Raw genomic sequence first — 9,251 nt, forward strand, 5'->3', positions numbered from 1 at the left:
CCCAACTTTGGATGGGGAAACCAACAAGACCAAGGATAAGATCCAAGACGTTCCAACAACAATGCCACCCATCAAAACACCTCACAGAGATATTACCAACATCCATCTAACCAACCTTTTCAACCACCTAATCTCAACCCACCATCATCCACAGATGACAGGCTTTCAAAGATTGAGGCTCTACTTGAAAATATGTGTAGAGAAGTCCAAGACAACAAGGTATTTAAGGAAGAAGTGAGAGCCAACATCAAGAATCAAGGAGAAAATATCAAGAGATTGGAGTCACAAGTAGGCTATCTATCTCAAAAAATTCCCAAACCCACTGATGGATTCCCTAGTGATACAGAGAAGAATCCAAGAGGAAAACCAAAGAAAGTGAGATGGGAAGAATGCAAAATGATAACCACAAGTGATGAGGGAAGTATGAATGGAGTAGAACACCTCCAAAATCACCAACAGGAAAACCAATAGGAGGGAAGCTGTGCAATTCCACTCACATCCAAGGAAGAGCTAAAGAAAAAGGAGGCACTGAACCCATATGCACCCTTTCCCCACAGGCTTAAAGGTGGTGTAGCAGGGAGAATGTACTCAAGGTTTCTTGATATGTTTGCATCTTTAGATGTAAATATACCCTTTATTAAAGCCCTCCAATAGATGCCCTTCTACATCAAGTATATAAAAGAGCTACTAGCCAGAAAAAGTCCATTGAAGGGTGGACAAACAATTAAGATGAACAGAGATTGTAGTGCTCTCATTCAACCAGGACCACCCACAAAGAAGGAGGATCCAGGAAGCTTCCACATCCCTTGTGCCGTAGGAGAAACAAGAATTGACAAAGGACTTTGTGACTTGGGAGCAAGCATCAACTTAATGCCTATCTCTCTCATGAAGAAGCTCCAAATCAATAAACTAACTCCTACTGATGTAATTATCAGATTGGCAGACAAAACCCAAAAACAAGCAATAGGAGTAGTTGAAAATGTTCTGTGAAGGTTGGGAGCTACTATCTTCCCACAGATTTTGTTGTTTTGGAAATGGATGAGAATTCTGTCTACCCCATCATTCTGGGAAGACCCTTTCTAGCCACAGCTAGAGCACACATAGATGTAGAACGAGGAGAGTTAGTGCTGAGAATACATGATGAGCAGCTTGCTTTCAATGTCTACAACCTCTCACAAGGAGCAGATCACAAAGACAATAAGATGATAGAAGAGCCAAACGAGGAAGCACAAATAACACAATTGAAAACTCCACTCGTTGAGAAGCCACATAGTCAGGAAGAACCATGTTCAAAGGTGATCCAAGAACCAGACCCACCAGAGTCATGCAGGACCAATAACAAGATTCCCCTGGAGAAAGAATCCAAAGAAAACAAGGAAACATCAATGGAAACAAGGAAAAGAATTCCAAGGAGATGGAAAAGTAGAAAGATACCTACAGAAGATCTCCCCTTAGGAGATGAACTTCTCAACAAGTTCACTGGAGGCAAACAAACTGCAAGAGGGGAGGACTTTAAGTACCATCAACCTCCTTGACAAGAACCAAACGTCAAGCTAGTGACGCTAAAGAAGCGCTTCATGGGAGGCAACCCATGTTCTATAACCGTCTCTTCTTTAAATTTCTAATAACAATAGCAATAAGGAAATTTCCATGGAATTTTAAATTAATTTTGACAACTGACATTAACTCCCTCCACATGCAACATATAGTACATGATAAGTTTGGTGTTCAAAGCACACCAAGTGTGGTCTGAACACACCTTATGAGGAAAGTTCATTCCCCAAACTTGTTGCACCATATGATTGAAAATAAGTTTGGTGTACCAACGTGCACGCATGAGGAGTCTAATGCTTAATTGAATTGTTTTCATAGAAAGCATTTAGCTAATAGAAACAAAAGAAAAAAAAAAGAAAAAAGAAACATTTTAATAGTCACACTTTTCCCCCACCAATTGTACAATTAATCTTCACAATCTCTCTTTGTCATATATATGGAATCAAAAAGGACATTGATGGGAATTGATAGGATAATTAATACAAGGAGATTTGGCCACTACACCAAGGGAATTTTACACTTGTCTTCATAGGGAATGTCCTTGGAGGTATTGCCGTGCAACATGGGGAATGAATGACTTTGGAGACCGAACCAAGACCCTCATAAAAGAGGTGATCCATGTGATAATTCAATTTCAAAACCTCAACCGTCCACTATCAAAACAACACCATCAATCCACACCATTCAACAATTACTATCCCTATATATAAACCCCTTCCGTACACACCCTGTATCCCCATTCTTTTCCTTCCACTCCTTTCTCTCGGTCATACACACTTCACGTGCACCTTATATGCTCACCTCTTCTGTTCCCCCTTCAAAACTCATTTCTTCAAGACTCATTCTATTTCAACCCAACTGAACTCCATCTTCAACCCCTTAGCCTCTAATATTCAATTCTCACTCATGGCATCATCAAGCGTCAAGAGGCGAAGAGGAAAAGAACCAAGGGAGCAGCCCTCCTTTGACACCAGAAAATTTAAAACAGCCTTCCATGAGCTCGAATTCGAGCGAATAAAGGAAAAGAAGATATTGCCCGAATCAACCTTTCAATTCGATGAAGATGAGTGTCCACAAATTCAGGAGAAGATTGAAAAGAGGGGGTGGGAAAAGCTCACTAACCCAGAAGCAAGGGCAAATGCAAACCTCATCAGAGAATTTTATGCAAATGTGGTTAGAGAAGATAAGACCATAACTCCCACCTTCAAGAGTTATGTAAGAGGAATAGAGGTGACTTTTTGCCCCAATGCAATCATTAAAGTTCTCCATTTGAAATCCCCACGTTTTGTTGAGCTTGGTTACCAAGAAATAGTAGATAAAGGTGCCGACAATGATGAATTGGAGGAGATTGTGGGTGATATATGCATTGTGGGGTCTGATTGGGAAAGGTATGCAGATAAGAGACCCCGGTTCATCAGGAAAGGAGACCTCATCCCGGAAGCCAAAGCCTGGTTTGAGCTTGTGAGACGATCTATCCTTTCAGTAGCAAATAATTCTGAGGTCAATATCACTCGAGCTACCATGGTACATTGCTTGATAAAGGGTGGAAGCATCAACGTGCACGAAATTATAGCTGAAGGAATCCAAGAATCAGCTGAGAAAAAGGATTCAGGTGCCAGACTTTGGTACCCCAGCACCATCCTTAGATTATGCAACAAAGCCAAGGTAGTCTTTGAGGACAGCAATCCAACTTGGCTAGGTCTTGGGAGATCACTTACACTCCAACGCATAACTCATGTGTCTCCAGCTCAACAATAGAGAAGACCCCATCTAAGGAAGAGGACATCAAAAGAGGCACAAGAGGAAGAGCCACTCCAAGAAGAACCCCAACCCACGGAATATCATCAAGAAGGATATCATGACCCAACCGATATCAACTTAGGTCACATCCGAGGAGCCATTGATGATTTGTCAAGGCTATACATGGAAGGACAAGAACAACAACTGCAACTTCAATCTCAGAGAATGGATCGGCAAGAGGAAATGCTAACAAATTGGATGAATCAATAGAGGGAATGGCAGAAACAGTTAATGGAGCAACAACAAGAGCACTATTCCCAGCTTACTCAAGCCTTCAATCGAGTGTCTAAAAGGCAAAAAATTCAAGACAAACGCCTCCAGGAACTCAACCAACGCAGATGAATCAAATGAAAGCATTCAACAAATTCAGAGTGCTAAATGAAGGAAGGCAACTGCACCGAGAAGAATTCAGCATCAACACTCAGGCAAAGCTAAACTATGTGGTTGAGTATATGCATCACCTACACCCAGACATCCCAAATTATGAGGCAGTTCGCAAGAACTTAACTAAACAAGAAGAAGGGAAGGTGAAACAGCAAAAGGAAGCATTAAAGAAGAAGATGGAGGATGCCGGATTCTGGAAAAAGTTGATGGGGAAGCGTAAGGGGAATGGAGACTCAAATAATCAAGGAGAATCCCAAGGGAGCAGAAGAGAATGAGCAGACCAACAAGTGAAAGGTGGTGAAGTTTCTTCTTAGTTTACTTCCCTTTCATAGCTTTAAGTAAGGAAAATCATGTATGAAATAGAACATGCTTCCATGGTAGCTTAGGATTTTCAATTATGCATTTAAGTTTCATTGTTTAAGTCTATGTTATTGAGCCTAATGTCTTGAATGCTCACTGTCACCTTTCTTACTTGTATGCTTGTCTTTTTAAGTTAATCAAAAAGAAAATGTTATGGAAAGAACAAGAATGGAGTCATTTTGTGAAGTGCATTCTAAGTGTTAGTGGTAGGATGATTAGTAAGCTAAGTTGGTTCACCAAGAAAGGAAAGAAAGTAACTATCCATCCTAAGTCATAAGTTTGAGACACATTCCTTGAGGCTAGCTAAATAATAAGATCCCAACAAGAAAAGAAAAAGAGTAAAACAAGTGAAAATAAGAAAGAGAACACAAAAAGGAACAATGCTAGGCACCAAGGGTTTTGAAACTGAGGCATGTGTCTGTGGTGTTTATGTACAAGGGATATACTTGGATGAATAAGCTCTTAGGGGTGCCTTATCACTTGGTAACTTGGATTAACTAATCCGGGATTATTAGCTGAAAGTCCACTATCAAGAGTAACCCTTGTTACAGAGCACTTAGTAACCCAAAGAGGTACTGGACACCAAGGTCTCAAGAAAGAAAGAATAACAAACCATGTGCCTGTGGTGTGTATGTATGAGGGAAAGAGACTTGAGGGAGTAAGTCCTTAGGGGTGTCTTAACACCTAGCACCTTAAAACCAACTGGTTTGGGAGTGTTGGCTGAAAGCTTATTATAAAAAGTCGCCCTCTTACAAAGCACCTAGCAAGAAGGATCAATAAGAAAGAAACCTCAAGGGATGTAATCAAAAGAATGACTAGGGATTTGATAAAGGCTTGAAACTTAAAAGGAAAGAACCTAAGTTGCTATGCATGAAACTCCATGAACCATGAATGCTATTCCCATCTTTTCTTCTTGTTCTTTTATTTCATTTTTCTTATGCTTCAGTACTTGCTTAGGGACAAGCAAGCTTTAAGTTTGGTGTTGTGATGCCAGGGCATCTAGGCCAGTTTCACTGACCTTTTCTTTACTGTTTTAGGGTAGTTTCATGCATTTTCTTAGTAAACAAGGCAAGTTTTGGGTGAAAATACACTTACACCTTCATTCAAGCAACTATTGTGAATTTTGCATGATTTCATGAGATTTCTGCCAGAATTACATGATATTTTAATGATGAATAATCTCATGATTTTGGCTAGAGCTTTGATGCACTTTAATTACTTGATTTCAAGACAAATGAAGCATAGAAGAATCACGTTAGCATTCATGTTAAGTTAGTTAACGTGACTACTAACGTGGGATGGCAATTGGCTTGCAACGTTAATGAGAAAAGTGATCACCAATAACGCCTGCGAAGCCATTCATAGCCTACGTTAAGAGCCACGTTAACTATGTTAACGTGGTACTTAACGTAGAAGAAAAAGGGGACTCCATGTTAATGAAAAACGTGAACTCCAATAACGTTTCTCCTCAACGTTAGTGGTAAAAGTGAACACCACTAACGTTGGGAAACTAGGCAATGCCTCACGTTAAGAGTCACGTTAACTAAGTTAACGTGAACTCTAACGTGGATGAGGATCAACAAGGCCAATGTTAGTGACACTCACTTTTGTCACTAACGTTGGATCAATTGCATTACCTACGTTAACTCTCACGTTAAGATTGTTAACGTGAAAGTTAACATGGAGTGGAGTTCAAAGAGCCAACGTTAGTGACACTCACTTTTGTCACTAACGTTGGAAGAAGGCTTCATTACTACATTAAGAGGCACGTTAACTTAGTTAACATGGGTTCTAACGTAGGGGTTTAAGGCAATTAGAGTGTTAGTGACAAAGGTGAGTGTCACTAATGCTCTCGAAGGTGATAGGTGCCCATGTTAAGAGCTACATTAGCTAAGCTAACATGAGACCTAACGTAAGGGACAAAAGGCAAGCAACGTTAATGGGAAAAGTGATTCCCATTAACGTTTGCGAAAAGGGGCACAAGACAACATTAATGGGAAAAGTGAGTCCCATTAACGTTGGCCAAGAATTGAGAAGGAACGTTAGAAGTCACGTTAAGACTTCTAACGTTGAGAATAACGTGGGCATATAAGGGTGGAACGTTAGTAGAAAAGGTGAATGCCACTAACGTTCTCGCACCCAGAAATGTATTCCACGATTAATCTCACTAAGTGCCTGAGCCTAATTCATATTTCTCTGCAAGCTGGGCCCACTAAAGATGAGAATTGCTTCAACTCAAGGTCCAAAGACCACATCCAAGACTTGAAGAACTCACTAGAAGATCATGAAGAGTAGTATATATAGGAGTAATTTTGAACTAGATACGGACTTTGACTTTTTGCACTTTGTAGAACTACCTCTCTGCATATTTACTTTTCTGTACTTCTAGCATGGATTCTTCTTTTCTGCCATTTTTTATTCCTAGAGCTATGAACAACTAAACCCCTTTCATTGGTTTAGGGAGCTCTGCTGTAATTTGATGGATCAATATTAGTTTTCATTGTTCTTCTTCTATCTTTTCTCTTGATTTTCCTAGAAAGCTTTCAATCTTAATTCAATTGGTTAGTTATCTTGGAAAAGAAACTCTCCATAATTGGATCTCTTCGGAACCTTGGAAGAGGAATGAAGAGATCATGCTAGAATTGCTTTCTCATGCTGGACCAATTTGGGTTGGGATGGATATGTGACTATAATCCCCTTAATACTTGAATTGGAAAATGTATGTTGTATAATCAGTGACCATACTTCATCTCTTCTCATGAGCAATTGACCAAGGAATTGGCTATTGATCAAGATTTGAGAGATTGGATTACCACGGAATTGGGATTCAATCACTTAAGATTGCCAAGGAGATCAATGAATGCATTGATTGAGGAAGAGATGAGAATGAACTTGATCCGGAGAATTGCAACATCTCCTAAACCCAATGATCTCCCCATTTCTGATCTTACCCATTCTCTTTAACTTCTGCTATTTACTTTTATGAGCATTACCCAATTCCCCATTTAAGATTCTGCACTTTAATTTCTGCTAATTACTTTCTAGTCATTTAAATTTCTGCATCTAAGTCTAAATTCTGTTTAGTTCAACTAGCATATTCTTCTAACTAAAGTTGCTTGACCAATCAATCCTTGTGGGATTCGACCTCACTCTATAGTGAGTTTTACTTGACGACAATTCGGTATACTTGTCGAAGGGAGATTTGTTGAGAGACAAGTTTCCATGCATCAAGCATTTTATCAAACACTTGGAAGGCATAAAAGAAAAGCATAGTAAATTAACAAGAAAATAAAATCGTCAGTCACGCGTATGTGTGAGGGCTTATCATGATCCATGCGTATGCGTCACCTTGTTTTTCTCCTTGTAACACCTACGCCTGCTAAACACATCCGCGTCGCGCCCCATTCTCCTATGTCATGCCTACGCGTGACCCACGCGTATCTCACAAACTCTTCTCCTTTTTTCTTCTCCCCATTTCTTTTCTTTTTTTCTTTTTTTCTCCCTTCTTCCCCTCCTTCAACCATCATCCACCACCACCATTCATCATTTACCACCATCTCCATTAGTTAGTTGGTTTGAATTTTGTTTTACTAGATTAGTGATGAAGGATTATTATCGGTTTAGGAATTTCACAATGATAATTTCGTTGCAAGTATAGTTCCAAACCAACAAACAACCCTCAATCAAAGTTTAATTTTGTTTGTCACAACTACATAGCCCAATAAAAATAAAGTGAAGTATTCAAACCTCAGGTCTTCTCTCAATGGAATTGCAAGAAAGTGTGCATATTATTGGTTATAATTGTATCTTTTGGGGGTGGGTTTTTGGGTTTGATTAACAAGAAAATATAAATTGCAAGAAAGTAAAACTAGCAACTAAAATGGTTCTTGACAAGGATCAAGAATCAAGGGTTCCTATCTTGGATCATTGACCACAACATGGTGATTACAAAGGATTAATTTCACTTAGTTGCCCTCTAACATTTGAGGATTAAGTCAAGTGGACATAGTTGGTCTAAAAACCACTAACAACCCTAAATCGCCAATGAAACTGGACATCAATGATCTCAAGGGTCCTAAGTCCTCAATCACAAGTCAAAAGTACCAAAATCTATTCTAAAATCCAACCAAGTATTTTATCAAACACTTGGAAGGCACTAAAAGAAAAGTATATTAAAATTTCAAGAAATATAAATCTACAACTACCCAATGCAAGAAAATAGCAATAACAATTAAAGAAAGCAATAATAACATGAAAACACAAATTGCATTAATGGAAATCAAAATTAACAAAGTATCATGAACATAATGGCAACAAGATAAAGGAAATGACAAGTAGAACTAAGGGAGCAAAGATAACAATAAATTGCACGAAAAAGTAAATGAAAAAAAGAATTAAATATAAATCTAAGAAGAATTTACCCTAAATCTAGAGAGAAGAGAGAGCTTTTCTCTCTAGAATATGATCTAAAGTATGTTTCTAAATTATCCTCATTGCTATCTCCTTGTTCCTTCTTGAAGTTTGCCTCAAATACTTCAGAATTGAGTTGGATTTGGGTCTTAGTGAACTCAGAAATCACCCCCAGCGTGTTGCCTTTAATGAGGTCACATGCCGCTTGTCACGCGTACGCATGGGTCATGCGTATGCATCACTTGGCAAATTTCCTTATTACGCGTACGTGTTAGTCACGCGTACGCATCGCCTTAACGAGTTTCTTCTTCACGCGCACGCGTCGGTCACGCATACGGGTCGCCTTGAATCTTTCGAATCCTTATTTTCCATGAATTCTCTATTTTGCATGCTTTTCTCTTCACTCCTTTGATCCATTCCTTGCCTTTTAACCCTGAAATCACTAACAAACATATCAAGGCATCGAGTGGAATCAAAGTGAATTAAATTTAACGAATTAAAGGCCTAAAAAGCATGTTTTTAACCATTAAGCACAGTTATGAGAAATTCATGAAATCATGCTATTTTGTTGAATAAATAGGAGAAAAGTTAACAAAATCCACCAAATACAATACAAAATAAACCATAAAATTGTGGTTTATCAACCTCCCCACACTTAAACATTAGCATGTCCTACAATTGAATTGAGTTATTCAAAAGATTTCACAAACTTGCAAGATAAGCAATGATCAAATATAGAAATA

This window comes from Arachis duranensis, chromosome 10 (genome assembly GCF_000817695.3).
Source record: "Arachis duranensis cultivar V14167 chromosome 10, aradu.V14167.gnm2.J7QH, whole genome shotgun sequence".
Classification (NCBI taxonomy): Eukaryota; Viridiplantae; Streptophyta; class Magnoliopsida; order Fabales; family Fabaceae; genus Arachis; species Arachis duranensis.